At 44.8% G+C, this 16,905-nt stretch overlaps 1 long non-coding RNA gene and 1 pseudogene across 5 annotated transcripts in view; one reads left to right on the top strand and one right to left on the bottom strand.

Annotated features, from left to right (window-relative positions):
• Window positions 1-4,783: 4,783 nt before the first annotated feature.
• LOC135362912 (uncharacterized) overlaps window positions 4,784-16,905 on the bottom strand; it is a 52,409-nt gene continuing 40,287 nt past the window's right edge. For 4 of the 5 annotated variants that reach the window (XR_010408353.1, XR_010408351.1, XR_010408354.1 and 1 more), the window contains 2 exons: window positions 13,655-13,842; window positions 4,784-5,406 (listed from right to left, as the gene is read on the bottom strand). This is a non-coding gene — a long non-coding RNA (uncharacterized LOC135362912). The remainder of the gene's footprint in view (window positions 5,407-13,654; window positions 13,843-16,905) is intronic. The other variant, XR_010408355.1, reaches the window with a different exon arrangement.
• LOC123854735 (large ribosomal subunit protein eL36-like) lies at window positions 11,794-12,138 on the top strand (annotated as a pseudogene).

Raw genomic sequence — 16,905 nt, 5'->3', positions numbered from 1 at the left:
GCTGTCAATCCAAACATGCTTCTTGGGCACCTTTCCCTGAGCCCCACTAAGCAAGAGCTGTGGAAATACAGAAAATCAGAGCTAGTTGCATTTATGGTACTTAAGGCCAAGTCTGTGAGAAAGACAAGATCGCATGAAACAGAGGACGATAGTCTAATCAACATTTACGGCCTAAACTGGTAAGCAGACTAAACTCTCAGAGTTACGGTAGCTCAAGGGAAAGCTGAGGTGGAAGATTCCGAGCTGCACTTTTCGGTCTGAGCACTTAAAACATAGCTGGTCCCAATTGGGAGGTGCTTGTAAGTGTAACATACACTCTGGATTTTAAAAATTTAATACCAGAAAAAAGATTGTAAACATATCTCATTAATAATTTTGATATTGATGACATGTTGAAATTATAGTATTTTGGATGTGTTGGGTTAGATAAGTTATTAAAATTAATTTCACTCCCTTAATGTGGCTACTAGAAAATTTTACATTACCTATGAGACTAATATTATATTTCTATTGGACAGCGCTGTTTTCAAATCTGTCATCAACGTGCTTTAGATGCCAAACTAGTGCTAAGCACTTTATGTCCATTCCCTTATTTGATCTTTGAATCATTTCCGTGATTTCATTATTATTCCATTTTACAGATTAGGAGGCTGTGATTTAAAGGAGTTAATCATATAGCTATTAAAAAGGGTAAGTTAGAACTACATATATTGGGCGCCTGTGTGGCTCAGTCGGTTAAGCGACTGCCTTTGGCTCAGGTCATGATCCCAGGTCCTGGGATCAAGCCCCACATCAGGTTCCCTGCTCAGCAGGGAGTCTGCTTCTCCCTCTGCCCCTCACCCTGTTCTCATGCTCTCTCTCTCAAATAAATAAAATCTTAAAAAACCCCAAAAACTACATATATTGTGGGGGCGCCCAGGTGGCTCAGTTGGTTAAGCTTCTGAATTCAGCTCTGGTCATGATCTCGTGGTCCTGGGATTGAGCCCGGCATCGGGCTCCCTCCTCAGCCGAGAGTCTGCTTCTCCCTCTCCCTCTGCTCCTCCCCCTGCTCGAGCTCTCTGTCTCTCAAATAAATAAATAAATAAATAACAAAAAAAAACCCATGTGTATTGTGATGGAAAGTGTCCATAATAAATTGTGGGGTTTTTTTTAAGATTTTATTTATTTATTTGACAGAGAGAGACATAGTGAGAGAGGGAACACAAGCAGGGGGAGAGGGAGAGGGAGAAGCAGGCTTCCCGCAGAGCAGGGAGTCCGATGCGGGGCTCGATCCCAGGACCCTGGGATCATGACCTGAGCCGAAGGCAGACGCCCATAACTGAGCCACCCAGGTGCCCCATAAATTGTTTTTTTTAACAATGATCATCCATTATCAGAAAAATAAAATATGCCTATATAATTTATTTTAAATAAAGGCATTGAGTGACTTGCCCATATCCATTCAACTAACTGTGGAGCCAGAACTTGAACCCTGGACCTATGACAACTCCAAATTCATGCTCTTGTCCCCACGAGAACCTACAGAGGTAAGAAGGCTTTGGGACATGTTAAAATCAAGGGTAGACAGAGACCAGTCTGGAAAGTTCCCTGAGCAGACAGAACCAGCTTAGTCATGCAGACAAAGCTTAATTTAGCTTATTATGCAAGACTAACTTGACCTGGATTATCTCTTGCTTGTGCCTCTGGAAATGATAAGCAAAACTTGAACTGTTTCCCAGATTGATATGAGGGAACCACTGAAAATTATAGTATTGTAACCAATTGGTGTGAAGAATAAACAATCACTGCTTTGTCACTATAATAACCTGCTTTATAGCAATATACTCCTGAGCCTCATTCCATGTTTTGGTTCAAGTGCTCCCAGTTTGCAAACTGCCTTTTTGGTGTGTGCACAATAAATTTTTTCCTATTTACTGCTTCAGTGCTTCATTGGTTTTACTTCGGCTATTTTGAACCTTTGACAGAGGGCATAGGAGCTGAACTCCCATCCGTGTCAGGCCATCTCTCTCTGCAGTATTCCTGGAAGGCAGACAGCTAGCATCTGCTTGAATACTTCTGGTAATGGGGAGCTCATTACCTTTCTTGGCAGCTTGCCCCATCGTTGGCCACCTGCTTATTAGGATTTTCCTCCACTAAATGAGGAGAAATCAGTCCCTCCTAAGTTCTGTCCTTGAGTTCCAGATACTCCGAGAGGAGGCGGCCAAGTTGAGTTTAGGCCAAAAGGATGGGCTGGCTTGCACTGGCCTCTAAGGAGAGATCTCAGATGTGGGTCCAGCAGGGTCGTCACTGCTTCGTGGGGAAGGGAGCCCTAATCTGCCCTCCACCCCACTCCCTCCACCTCCACTGCCCAACCCATCCCTCAGACTGACCCAGGTAAATCTCACTTGCTTGATGTGCACGGATGACCTCCCTGATTGCCTGTGGGGTCACAGCTGCAAAAATGTTTGAATTTCCATTCATGGGAAGGCCTCCCATCGCTGAAAGGATAATCATCTCCTTGCTGTGCTGACAGGTTCCCATCTGGTGAGGGCTGAACGCTGTGTCATTAGAAAAGGCAAGCTTCTGGCCCGGCTTTGACAGATTCGCTCAGCGAATCTAAGGGGAAAAAAAGACATTGCTGGGGGTAGGGACTGGGGGTCGGGGAAGGGGAGAGGCAGAGAGAGAAGAAGAGGAAGAATCTGGGATGCTAATGAATTCCTTGTGATCTCACTCTCCTTATTCCACTACGTGCTCCTTTGCAAAAACCAACGGGGCCACTTCGCCAGCCTGAGCCTGAAATGTGCCCAGGGACACAGGACCCCGAGCCCGAGGACAGCCCGTGATACGCTGGCTGCCTGCTCATGGCTGAAAGCCGAGAACAGAAAACAAGAGGAGCGATCTGCTAAAGGGACCCCCCACTCCCTTGACATTGTACTTCAGGGGCCTGCTTTCCCGGCCTGCCCCCCTCCCAGTGACAACAGAACCATGAACTCAGAACATCTACAGCCAAGGGAATTGGCATCGCGGGACCTTACCACGGCCTCTTCCCTCCTCTCCTTGCCACTTTCACTATCAAAGCATAATAAAAGAAATGCCCTTGGGGCGCCTGGGTGGCTCAGTCGGTTAAGGGGCTGCCTTCGGCTCAGGTCATGATCCCAGGGTCCTGGGATCGAGTCCCTCATCGGGCTCCCCATTCTGCAGGGAGCCTGCTTCTCCCTCTGCCTACTTGTGTTCTCTCTCTATCTCTCTGTCAAATAAATAAATAAAATCTTTAAAAAAGAAAAGAAAAGAAAAGAAAAGAAATACCCTTTAGGAGTTTGAGTAAAGGGTCTGAAGCCTATCGTTTGACCCCCAGGCCCCCAGGTCGGGTAGTGAAGCTGTGGCAGGCCCCGTGCGGTCAAGACGGCAGGCCTGCCATCCACCAGCAGCCACGACTGGCCCTGAAAGTAGGCATCACCGGCACAGGGAGGCTCAAGCAAACCCCTAGTGGCATTACTGATCGCCAACCGCGTCCCGGGCTCCGCCCCCAGGGCTTTGTACACTTCCAGCACATTTGTGAACCAGGATTTATCCTTAATCACCCTTTAGAAACGTGGAAAGTGGGCTGAGAAGAATTAAATGACCAGATTACCTAGCCAAAAAATAGCAGAGGGTGGATTTGAACCCAGCTCTCCCAGGTCTGCCATGCTATAAGATCTGTGCTTTAAACAACAAAACCCAGTTTTTATTATGGAACATTTCCAACATACAAAAAAGGCATCACGAACCAGTGCCATGAACAGCCACATACCCATACACCAGGTCATAACGATTATCAGCACAGGGCTCCTGTTCCTGCTCTGTGCTCACCCATCCTCCTTTACTGGGTTATTATTTTTTAAAGATTTTATTTGACAGAGAGAGACACAGCGAGAGAGGGAACACAAGCAGGGGGAGTGAGAGAGGGAGAAGCAGGCTCCCCGCCGAGCAGGGAGCCCGATGAGGGGACTCGATCCCAGGACCTTGGGACCATGACCTGAGCCGAAGGCAGATGCTTAATGACTGAGCCACCCAGGCGCCCCTACTGGGTTATTTTGAAGCAAACATTAGACCTCATGTCATTTTATCCATTAATAGTTCAGTTTGTATCTCTAAAAGAGAAAGATCCTCCAAATCTGTGCTCTTGACTCCCTCAAAATATTGACCCTGAGTGAGAGATTATCACAGAAATGCCCAGAAAAACTGCAAGATTTCCACCACCCCCAGGGGGAAGTGAAGCATTCCCTGGCTGCCTGTGGCATTCCATCATAATTTGGGGAGACTACAGTCACTATCTGCTAAGTCTAAGAATGCGCACCTGGTAGCCCAACACCAGGATGACCTGCTCACCTGGCCACATGGCCAGACCTTTCCTGCCGGTTAACCCTAGTAACCTCTAGCTAAAGAAAACGGCACCTAACCAGTCTCTTCCAGAACACATTACTGTGTTGGCTGTCCAATGCACGTAGAATGCCATTAACATCTATTCAACACATCTACTATGTGTCAGACGCTGACCTAGGAGTTCTTATGTGTCAGGAACCTAATCCTTGATTTTTTTTTAAATTTTGATTTGATTTTTGTGGTTCCAATTTCCATGTGGTTTGGAATCTCATCTTAAACTGAAATATTATGAAAGGGACTATATATAATCCCTTCAAGGGTTGGATTCAACAATCAGCAGTATTTCTTGAGAAAGTGTGTGTGCACGTGCATGTGTAGATCACCCCGTGAGTCACCCCGGAAGTACCAAGAGGAAGAAATGGCTCGGTATTGAAGTCTGCAGATACTTTATTAACCTCCTTTTCTCATGCCACAGGGCTTGCGGTCCCCGTCCTGAGAAGTCTAGTAGGGTGGATAAGACAAAGTACACAGATAAGCAGATCTCCAAGGCAGAACACACCAACTGCCACAGCAGATGTAAAAATAACACGTCGTGGGAGTTGAAAGGTGACAGCAGTAATGGGTGACCTGGAGAACTCAGGAAAGCATTGGTGGCACGTGAGATTTGGAATGTTCCCCAGGACTCTGTGAGGTTTGCTCTACACGCCATGTACAACAGACTAAAGAGGCCACACTGGGTCTACTCTCAGCTTCTCCTCAGCACGAGAGTGGTGCTAGTCCTAGCCAAGGGTCCCTGGCTCTGGGTCCATCTGCATTCTTCCTTCTTGAGCTGGAGCTGCCCCCTAACCTCTCTGGGCTGTCCCCCCTTACTGTGGAAGCCTGGTTGCTGCTGGTGACGGCTCTCCATCTCCAGTTGCTGACCCCAGAAGGCTGGGTGATGCTGTCGCTCTCTGCGTCTCCAGCACAAGGTTCGCTCACCGAATCACTGGTTTTCTGTACACTGTGTGGATGTCAAAGGGGTCTGAAGACCATCGGAGGAAAGAGTTATGCCTCCTGGAGTCAGGGCTGAAAATAGACCCATGGTTAGGAATGTTACAGGCAGAGGTGTTGGGGGAATGGAACTATAAGCAGAAAGGCACAGAGGCAGGAACAGAGTGCTTTCAGAGAGCCCCACTTAGAGGGTGGGCTGTGGGGGAAGACAGACCTTGGGGGCGCATCTGGAGGAACAGGCTGGGCACTTGATGAAAATCCATAAATACATACCGAGGAGGAACAGAGATAATGGAGAGCAAATGAAGGGACCTGGAAGAATTATCACCAGACCTTAGGAATGTTCCTCTGGCACAGCAAGTATCATGGACTGGAATGGAGGGTAAAAACAGAGGCCAGATTAGCTAGAAGGCCCAGGGTGTACGCTCTTCTGCGCACTTACCATGGCCCCTGGCTGGAATGTAAGCCTTCAATTGGCTCTCATTATTTTGGGGAGTGGGCCTGCACCGCATTCTTTGTTTTCCCAGGGCCTGGCATATAGTAGGTGCTCATTAAATATTAATGCCTGGCACATAGTAGGTGCTCAATAAATATCTGTTGAAAGAAAGAAATAGAGAGGGAGGGAGAGGGGGAAGGAAGTAAGAACTAAAGCCAAACCTGTGATATGCTATGAAGAGGGCTTGGGGAGAGACAATGGAGGCCTTTCTGCAGCGGTGGAGGAGTTAGAAGTGGGAAAGTGTCGGGGGGGGTGGGGGGTAGCCACAGATCAGTCAGTAAGAGCATCCGGGGCCTGGCGAGTGGGAGGAAAGCAAAAACCGAGGAACCTAGGATGACCTGGAGAATAATGGGGCCATTAACAGAAATAAGACAACCAGGAGGAGAAGCAGGTCGGCGAGAAAAGGCAGTAAAAGGATGATTTTCATTTGGACACTTGGAGTTTCAGGTGCCCCCAAAAGCCGTCCGGTCTGCATGTAGAGGAAGCTCGGGAAGGAGCTGGGTGCGAAAAGTAGGGGCTGCCGAGGCATCCGCAGAGAGGATCTAGCGGTAACCCTGGGAGTGGGGGAGATCGCGGGGCAGGGAAGGGAGAAGAGCAGAGGCCCCGGGCGCAGAGGCTCGAGGAACGCCAGCACCACGGGAAGGGGACAGCGGCTGTTGGAGACGCAAGAGGGAAACCGGGAAGGTGCCGCCTGGCGCCGCCGAGGGGCCGGTTTCAAGGGGGAGGTGACCAGCAGGACCAGATGCTTCAGAGGTCCGGTGGGACGAGGTCTGAAAACGAGCGCGCGGGATTTGGCAGCAGGAGGTCACCAGAGCCCTCCGAGGGCGCAGCGACGGCGACGCTCCGGCGGGGTCCAGATGGCGCCTGGTGAGAAGGGAGTGGGCGGCGAGGGCCCGGAGGCGGCCGCGAAAGCGCTCTTGGAAGGGCCCTGGCAGCCACGCGGAGAAGAAAGGCAGGACCACTGCGGGAAGGGAGGAGGGCTGGAGGAAGACGGGCTTTGGGAATGGGTACGAAGAGAACAGACTTGTAGGCGGGAGAGAGAGAAGCGGTGAGGTGTACAGGAGGGTGACCGAGGGCATTGGGGGGGGGGGGCAAAGCAAAACCCCAGAGGAGGGGAGAAATCAAGGGAGTATATATTTTGGAAAAGCCTACCAATCAAAGCAGCACATAAGTGATAACAATAAGTCCTTACATTGAAAAGCAGTGAAATGCAATCTACAGAGCCTTTTAATGTGCTTTCTCTCCTTTAATCCTTGTGAGGGGCATATTATTATCTCTGCTAAAATATAAGGAGGTTAAATGACTCACCCAAGATCACACATCTAATAAACAGAAGAACCCAGGATCAGAAAGTCCATCATGAGACATTTATTGATCAAATATGGGCTGTAGCAGCACTGTGCTCGGTGCCAAAGATTCCCAAAGAGAACAGAAATGGATCCTGCCCTCCGAGGAGCTCACAACCCAGGAGACTGGCCTCCATGCTACTGACCAATATGCTCCAAGACAGAACTGTGCTCAGACCGAGGAAGGGAGAGGGGTACGACCCAAGGGAGGCTTTTCCGAATTGGTGATGTTGAGCTGAGTGTGGAAGGATAAACAGGAATGAGCTGGTGGACAAGTAGGCTGACAAGGGGAAAGGTATTCCCAGCAAAGGAGATTGGCGTGCAAGAGCCCGGAGCCTTTGGAAGCTAAGAGCAATTCACTGTGCAGGGACACAGGGTAGGTGTGGCAAGGTACAGCAGAGGCATGTGCCAAGTCCAGGGTGGGGGAGCATGGCATGCTACCCTGAGGATCTCTAGTCATATCCTTAAGGTGAGAGCACCAGCAAAGGGTTTTAAGCAAGGGAATGATATCAGATTTGCGTTCTAGCACAATCACTCTGGAGGACCCCTGGAGCCACCCCAGGATGGGTTAGAGCAAGATATTATGGGAAGCAGGGACACCAGTTAAGATGCAAATGTAGTGGCCTAGGCAAGAAAGGATGAAGCCAGCCTGGATGGGGCTGTGGCCTTTTTTAATGGACTAGAGGACGAATATTCCTATGTATGTGATGAAAAAACTGGCCAGCCTTAGAGGAGGAAGGAGAGGAGGAAATATGGAAATGGAAGGGTCTAGGATGACTCCCAGCTTCTGGTTTGAACAGAAGCAGGAAGAGAAGCAGATATTGGTTGGAGGTGGGGTGTTGAGTTCAGGACATATTGGGTTGAGAAACCCACAGATATCCAGGTGGAGGTGCTCGGTAGGTAGTTGGATATGGGATTTGGGGCTCCTGGGGAGGCTGACCTGAAGATCTATCTTTGTGCATCACAGCATAAGGCAGTGGTTGGAACCACAGATGGGGGTGAGTATTTGGCTGGGGGAGAGAAAATGGTCTCTCACACAGCCTTCAGGAGCATTGGCACTTAAGAAGTAGGTGGATGAGAAGGGGCCCCTGAGAAGGAGGTCAGAAGGAGAGGCCATAGAGGTAGGGGAGAAAAAAAGGAGAAAAGGATGCTCCAGAAGATGCTGAGATACAATGGGTCACCTGGGAAGATGCTACGGAGGACTAGAATACCATCTTCATTCCTTTTCAGGGGGAGAGGAGATGACTCCCTCTGGGTCGGTCTGAGAAGCTTTTAGGAAACAGAAGGAAAGTGAGAAAAAGAAAAGCCCTTTCGAGCTGAGAAGTAGAAAGAGAGGGTTAAGCCACCTCGTCTCCTCTTTGCCGTGTTTTCTTGATTCTGGCTGCAATAATCAGTGCATTCATAGAAAATAAAGCATGTTATTTGATGACATGTGGAGAATCAGATGTTCAAAATGTTTCAGTGACGTGCTTCGAAACCAGACATGCTAAAAATGGAGACCATCCAATGTGATCATGCTGTCCTTAAAAATATTCCTTTGATAAACATTAAACTGTTCTCTTTACCAGAAATGTTAACAAGGAAAATAAACAGCAGGGCTATTTAGGAGTATTTCAAAATTGAATTTTAAACCATAAAAGAAAACAAGAGGCAAAAAACAGAACAAATCAAATCCAAAACTGCATGAACATTGCAGACTTCAGTTGCCCTTGAAATCTTTTTCTCTAACATTATATAATTCTTCATCAGCCCAAGCTATTAGGTTCACATGCTAAAATTCAGTGAGTAGGTGTCATACTCAAAGGACAGGATACTGAGAGGGAAACATGATATAAAGAGATGGGAAAAGGGTTGACACATAAAGGCCTGAGGATTTTCTAGAGGAACTTTAAGAATATTATTGATACACATTCCATAGAAACCATACTTCACATTTTGCATTTTGGTCTTTTCCTGGGCCAGCAATATGCGGTATGATGCTTCCTCATGAAGCTGGGCAGGGCAATCAGAAACGTAAACAATCGATACACTTACAACCATTCTGTACCCACACCACCATTTTACACTTTCAGTACAGTATTCAGTAAATCACATGAGATATTCAACACTTTATTATAAAATAATAGGCTCTGTGTTTTGCCCAGTTGCAGGCTAATGTAAGTATTCTGTGTACACTTAAGGTAGGCTAGGCTAAGCTATGATGCTCTGTAGGTTAGGTGTATTACATGCATTTTCGACTTAACAGTATTTTCAACTTACCATGGGTTTATCGTGAAGTTTACCCTATTGTAAATGAAGGAAGATCTGGAAATCTAATGCTTCCACCTGGAGGGTTTGCAACCAAAATGGGCTATCTTGGTTATTGGTACCACATGAAAGTAAAACTAACTCTTGAGAATATGTACCCAAAGCTGGGCCCCGCACAAGTTTGTAGCCCATATGTGTATTAGTTGTTTGATCTGAAAAGCCTTCAGCAGAAAATTTAACAGAAAGGAGTCCTAAGTGCCTGAAGTGCTGGAAGAAGCAAATGCAAATCCTCTTTAGATGAACCCACCTTTAGGGCGCCTGGGTGGCTCAGTTGGTTAAATGACTGCCTTCGGCTCAGGTCATGATCCTGGAGTCCTGGGATCGAGTCCCATATCGGGCTCCTTGCTCAGCAGGGGGTCTGCTTCTCCCTCTGACCCTCCCCCCTCTCATGTGCTCTCTCTCTCATGCTCTCTCTCAAATAAATAAATAAAATCTTTTAAAAAAATAGATGAACCCACCTTTATCTCAGGGTCCCCCCAAAAATTCCACAGGTAAAGTTTTAAGAAATGTAAGCTCACAGTAAAAATCATAAAACCCAAGGAAACAAGGCACCACGAGCAAGAGAAGCTGAAACACAGACTGCAGATTCAGATGTACCAGACTTCAGATATAGGAATTATTAGAAACTTGATATAAAATAACTATTTTAGAGCTTTTAAGAAATAAAAAAAGGATTCAAAGGAGTAAATGAGACTGCAAAAATGATCAAGCAGTTTGCAAAAAGTAAAATTCTGGAAATGAAGGGTGCTTGGGTGGCTCAGTCTCTCTCAAATAAATAAAATCTTTAAAAAATATTCTGGAAATGAGAAATGTAATAATTAAAACATAAAACTCAGTGGACAGATTTAATAGCAGACAGACACAGTGAAAAGGGAATTCATGAGCTAGAAGACATCTGAAGAAATGTTTCGGGCTGAGCACAGTGAGACCAAAAAAATGGGAAATGGAAGGATACTCAGATTCAAGAATCCCAGTGAATCCCTACTAGAAATAAAAGGAAATTGCATTCCAACACATCATAATAAAATTGCAGAACACCAAAGACAGACTCTAGATTGTAAATGCAGAGAGAAAAGTCAGATAACTTCAAAGCTGCAGCAATTAGACTGATAGCTGATATCTTAAGAGCAACAATAGAAGTAAAAAGATAATGGAATTCACTGGGCTGAGAAGAAATTGCAATCAACCTAGAATTCTATACCCACTGAAAATCTATAAAGAACAAAGGTGAAGGGTGCTGGGCTGGCTCAGTCAATAAAGCACAGAGCTCTTAATCTCTGGGGTTGTGAGTTCAAGCCCCATGTTGGATGTGGACCCTAGTTAAAAAAAAAAAAAACACAAAGGTGAAAAGAAGGAATTTCAAACAAAAACTAAAAACATTTGCTACTAAAGAGCATCACCTAAGGAAATTTCAAAGTATGTTTTTTGTCTTTTTTTGTTTTTTGGGAGTTTTTTGAGAGAGACAAAGTGTGTGAGCAGGTGCATGCAATCTGGTACGGGGGGCAGAGGGAGAAGGAGAGAGAATCTTTTTTTTTTTTTTAAAGATTTTATTTATTTGACAGAGAGACACAGTGAGAGAGGGAATACAAGCAGGGGGAGTGGGAGAGGGAGAAGCAGGCTTCCCGCCGAGCAGGGAGCCTGATGTGGGGCTCGATCCCAGGACCCTGGAACCATGACCTGAGCCGAAGGCAGACGCTTAACGACTGAGCCACCCAGGCGCCCCAGGAGGAGAGAGAATCTTTTTTTTTTTTTTTAAAGATTTTATTTATTTATTGGACACAGAGAGAAAGACTGTGAGAGAGGGAACACAAGCAGGGGGAGTGGGAGAGGGAGAAGCAGGCTTCCTGCTGAGCAGGGAGCCCGATGTGGGGCTCGATCCCAGGACCCCGGGATCATGACCTGAGCCGAAGGCAGACGCTTAACGACTGAGCCACCCAGGCGCCCCGAAGGAGAGAGAATCTTAAGCAGACTCCACGCTCAGCATGGACTTCAAGGCGGGGTTCAATCTCACCACCCTGAGATCATGACCTGAGCCAAAATCAAGAGTCAGACGCCCAACCAAATGAGCCACCCAGGTGCCCCTCAAAGTATGTATTTCAAGTGGAAGAAAAGTAATCTCAGATGGAAGGAATGAGATAAAGGAAGGAGTGAAAAGAGACAAAAGTAGTAAAATAATGAATCAGATATAGACCATCTATTTTACTGATTGACTATACACTGTTTAAAACTACAATAAAGTCCCATGGCATTGAAAAACTAACAGAAGGCTATCTGCTGTCCTCTGGCCCCCGGGGTTGCTGTATAGGTCCAGCCATGGTTCTGTGCTATCCCATGGCCATAGATCTCAACCAGGGGCACGAGGTGACCAAGAACGTGAGCAAGCCAACACACAGCTGTGGCCTCGGGTGGCTCATCAGGCACACCACGTTCCTGTGGGACATCATCCAAGAGGTGTGCAATGTTGCTCTAAATGGTACATGAACTGCACACCAGGGAGCTGCTCAAGGTCTCCAAGGACAGGCAGGCCTTCAAGTTCATCAAGAAAACAGTAGAGACACCTATCTGTGCCAAGAGGAAACAAGAGAACTGAGCAGTGTCCTGGCCACCGTGAAGAAAGCACCTGCCGAGGGGACCAAGCCCCCTCCCCACTGTGCGTAATAAAAGCTTCACAGAAAAAACAAACTAGTAGCCCAGTAACACACAGCCCAGTAACACGTAAGTCAGAAGATGGGTGATGGGAATTACAGTGTTTTAACGTTCTTACAGTGTTTGGAAGAAGGCAAAAGAATGAAGATCCGCTTTGGATGAGTTAAGTAGGCAAAGATACATTTTTAGATCAAGTGCTTAAAGTCTGAGAATAGAATACTTAGCTTCCGCACTAATAGAGGAAGACACATGAAGTGATAAAAAGTAATTTTAAAAAAGTTAGAAGAGGGATAAGCATCAAAAGGGAGAACCAAATATAGTTGACCCTTGAACGATGCGGGACTTAGGGGCGCTGACTCCCCATGCAGTCAAAAATCCACATATAGGGGCTCCTGGGCGGCTCAGATGGTTAAGGGAGTCTGCCTTCGGCTCAGGTCATGATCCCAGGTCCTGGGATCGAGCCCCACATTGGGCTCCTGGCTCAGCGGGGAGTCTGCTTCTCCCTCTCCCCCTGCTCATGCTCTCTCTCTCTCTGTATCTCTGTGTCTCAAATGAATAAAATAAAATCTTAAAAAAAAAATCCACATGTAATTTTTGACTCCCCCAAAACTCAACTACTAATAATCTACTGTTGACCGGAAACCTGAATGATAACATAAACAGTCTATTAATACTTATTTTTTGACTTGTGTCACTTCTACGCTAGAATATTTAATTTCCAATGTGAGACCATCCACTCCTCACTTCTGCTGTGATGGTCATGGAATCATGTTGAAATGGAACCTCCATCTGCCTGGGTCCCCGAGTCACTAAATGAGCAACTAGCATTGGACATATAATGTGACCAAGAAATAAATCTTTGTTGTTCAAAAAAAAAAAAAACCCACTTATTTTTTATATGTATTATATACTGTATTCTTACAATAAAGTAAACTAGAGAAAAGAATATATTATTAAGAAAATAAGGAAGAGAGGGCGCCTGGGTGGCTCAGTTGGTTAAGCGACTGCCTTCGGCTCAGGTCATGATCCTGGAGTCCCGGGATCGAGTCCCGCATCGGGCTCCCTGCTCGGCAGGGAGTCTGCTTCTCCCTCTGACCCTCCTCCCTCTCATGCTCTCTGTCTCTCATTCTCTCTGTCTCAAATAAATAAATAAAATCTTAAAAAAAAAAAAAGAAAATAAGGAAGAGAAAATATATTTACAGGACTGTACTATTTAAAAAAAAGAACATGTGTAAGTGGAATCACATACTTCAAACCCATGTTGTTTGAGGGTCAACTATAAACAACAATTTAAAAACGAAAAATAGGGGCACCTGGCTGGCTCAGTCAGTAAAGCATGTGACTCTTGATCTCAGGGTCATGAGTTCGAGGCCCACTTTGGGTGTAGCGATTACTTAAATAAATAAACTTTAAAAAAAATAAAGAAAAAAATAATTTATTAGCAATGTGCAATGCAATAGATGCTGCAGTTAAAAGATTGTCAGAGTAGAGAAAAACCCAGCTCTATACAGTTTATTAAAAAACCCACCTAGGGCGCCTGGGTGGCTCAGTTGGTTAAGCGACTGCCTTCGGCTCAGGTCATGATTCTGGAGTCCCGGGATTGAGTCCTGCATCAGGCTCCCTGCTCAGCAGGGAGTCTGCTTCTCCCTCTGATCCTCTCCCATCTCATGCTCTCTCTCTCTGTCTCATTCTCTCTCTCAAATAAATAAATAAAATCTTAAAAAAAAAACAAACCCACATAGAACATAAGGATACAGAAAGATTGAAATCAAAAGAATGGGAAAGACACACTAAGTAAACACTAAGTAAAAGAAAGCTGATATAACTATGTAAGTATCAGACAAAATGTACTTGAAAGCAAAAAAAAAATGTTATTAAGTAAAAATATTATTAGATCACTATACATATAATGATAAAAAATATATTGCAAAAACTGACAGACCAAAAGTGGAGGCTGAAAATCTATCATGATAATGGGAGATAGTAAGCAATACCACCCTTCAGTGACCAATAAACCAAGCAGGCAAAAAAAAAATCGGTAAGTATTTATGAAATTTGAATAGCACCATCACCAAGCTTAATTTAATGGAAGTACGTATAACAATGTCAAAGCAATATTCCAAAACTATACAAGGACAGAATGTGGAAAAAATATTATACACCAAGTTCATTCACAAATATAGATGCAAATATGATAAGTAAAATATTAACAAACTTGCCAGCAATATTTAAAAAGATAGTAGGTTATTACCAAGTTGGATTTATCCCAGGAATGCCTTATAGATTTAATATTAAGAAATCAACTAATTATTCAGTCTTTTAGGTGTGATAATATATTGTGTTTTTGTAGGAAAATGTCCTTACACTTAGGAGCTACATGCTGAAGTATTTCATGGGTGGCGTGTAATGATATCTGCAGGTTACCTTCAAATGGTTAAGAAAAAAATATATATATATATTAAATTTATACACATGTATGTATAGATGATAGATATGATACATAGATAAGGCAAAAATAATAAAATGTTAACGATTTTTGTACGTAAGTCATAGATATATGTGTGTTCATTGTACTATTCTTTCAACTTTTATGTACAGTGGAAATTATTCATAATGAAAAATTATAAAAAAGAAAACCAAGTAATGAAATTTATCGCATTAACTGAGTAAGGGAAAAAGTCTGACAAAATTGAACATCCATTAATGATTTAAAAAAAAAACTATTAGCAAACATAATGGTGGTATATAAAGATCATTTCTGGGGCGCCTGGGTGGCTCAGATGGTTAAGCATCTGCCTTCAGCTCAGGTCATGATCCCAGGGTCCTGGGATCGAGCCCCACATCGAGGCCCACATCAGGCTCCTGGCTCAGCGGGGAGCCTGCTTCTCCCTCTCTGTCTGCCTCTGCTCATGCTCTCTCTTTCTTTCTGTGTCTCTGTATCTCAAATGAATAAATAAAATTTAATAAATAAATAAGTATAATTTCCTTCAAGGCTGGAAACAAGATAAAAATGGATATTGTACTGGAGACCAGCAGAGTAAAAGCAAGTATAAAAATTGGAATGAAAGAAACAAAACTGTCATTATTCATAGATAATAGGATTATTTACTTGAAAATCTCAAAGAATCTCCAGATATAGTTACAAGAATTAATAAGAGAATTTAGCAAGCGTTAGATACAAAAATCGATAAACGAAAATCAAGTGCATTTCTATATACCATCTACTGGTAGAAATTGTACTTTCATTTTTTTTTTTAAAGATTTTATTTATTTGACAGAGAGAGACACAGTGAGAGAGGGAACACAGCAGGAGGAGAGGGAGAGGGAGAAGCAGGCTTTCCGCCGAGCAGGGAGCCCGATGTGGGGCTCGATCCCAGGACCCTGGGACCATGACCTGAGCTGAAGGCAGAAGCTTAATGACTGAGCCACCCAGGCGCCCCTGTACTTTCTTTTTTTTTTTTTTTAAGATTTATTTATTTGAGAGAGAGAGCGTGAGCGCAGGGGTGGGGAGAAGGGGTAGAGGAAGAGAATCTCAAGTAGACTCCGTGCTGAGCACAGAGCCCTATGCAGGGCTGTAGCTCATGACTCTGAGGTCATGACCTGAGCCGAAACCAAGAGTCGGACGCTTAACCAACTGAGCCACCCAGGCACCCGAAAATTATACTTTTAAAAGAGATATCATTTGGGGCGCCTGGGTGGCTCAGTCAGTTGGGTGTCTGCCTTTGGCTCAGGTCATGATCTCAGGGTCCTAGGCTCCCTGCTCAACGGGGATTCTGCTTCTCCCTCTCCCTCTGTTGCTCCCCCTGCTTGTGTTCCCTCACTGTCTCTGTCAAATAAATGAATAAAATCGTATGTATAGGGTGCCTGGGTGGCTCAGTTGTTAAGCGTCTGCCTTCGGCTCAGGTCATGATCCCAGGGTCCTGGGATCGAGCCCCATACCGGGCTCCCTGCTCCGCGGGAAGCCTGCTTCTCCCTCTCCCACTCCCCCTGCTTGTGTTCCCTCTCTTGCTGTGTCTCTCTGTCAAATAAATAAAATCTTAAAAAAAAAAAAGATCTTATGTATATAAAATCTATGTATGGAAAACTATACAATTTTATTGAGAGATATTAAAGAATACTAAAATAAATAAAGGGCTATGCTATGCTCATAGACTGTAAGACTCTCATTAGCAAAAATACCATCTCCTCAAATTGACCTATAAATTCAATGCAATCCCCATTTGACAGATTAATTATTAAGTCTTTAAAAAGAAAGAAATTCTGACACATACTACAACATGGACGAACCTTGAAGACTATGGAGAATTAGTGTTTAAGGGGGACAGAGTTTCAGGTGAGAAGGCGAAAAAGTTCTGGAGATGGGTAATGGTGATGGTTGTACAACAATGTGAGTGTACTTACGCAACATACACTTACAAATTGTTAAAATGGTAAGTGTTATGTATATTTTACCACAATAAAGAACAGTTAATACAAAATTCCAGATAATATTCATCTCTGGGGTAAAAATAGGAGATGCAGTTGGAGAGGTACACACATGAGTCTTCTGGGACATGATAATGTTCTTTCTTGGCCTGGAAATAGATTCCCAAGTGTTCATTTTATTGTTGTTGTTGTTATTTTTTTTTAAGATTTTATTTATTTATTTGACAGAGAGAGAGACAGCGAGAGCAGGAACACAAGCAGGGGGAGTGGGAGAGGGAGAAGCAGGCTTCCCGCCGAGCAGGGAGCCCGATGCGGGGCTCAATCCCAGGACCCGGGGATCACGACCTGAGCCGA

This window comes from Mirounga angustirostris, unplaced genomic scaffold (assembly GCF_029215605.1).
Source record: "Mirounga angustirostris isolate CCGP_5_RB_7025 unplaced genomic scaffold, mMirAng1.0.hap1 SCAF_17, whole genome shotgun sequence".
NCBI lineage: Eukaryota > Metazoa > Chordata > Mammalia > Carnivora > Phocidae > Mirounga > Mirounga angustirostris.
This window is presented reverse-complemented; position numbering and strand designations above follow the sequence as displayed.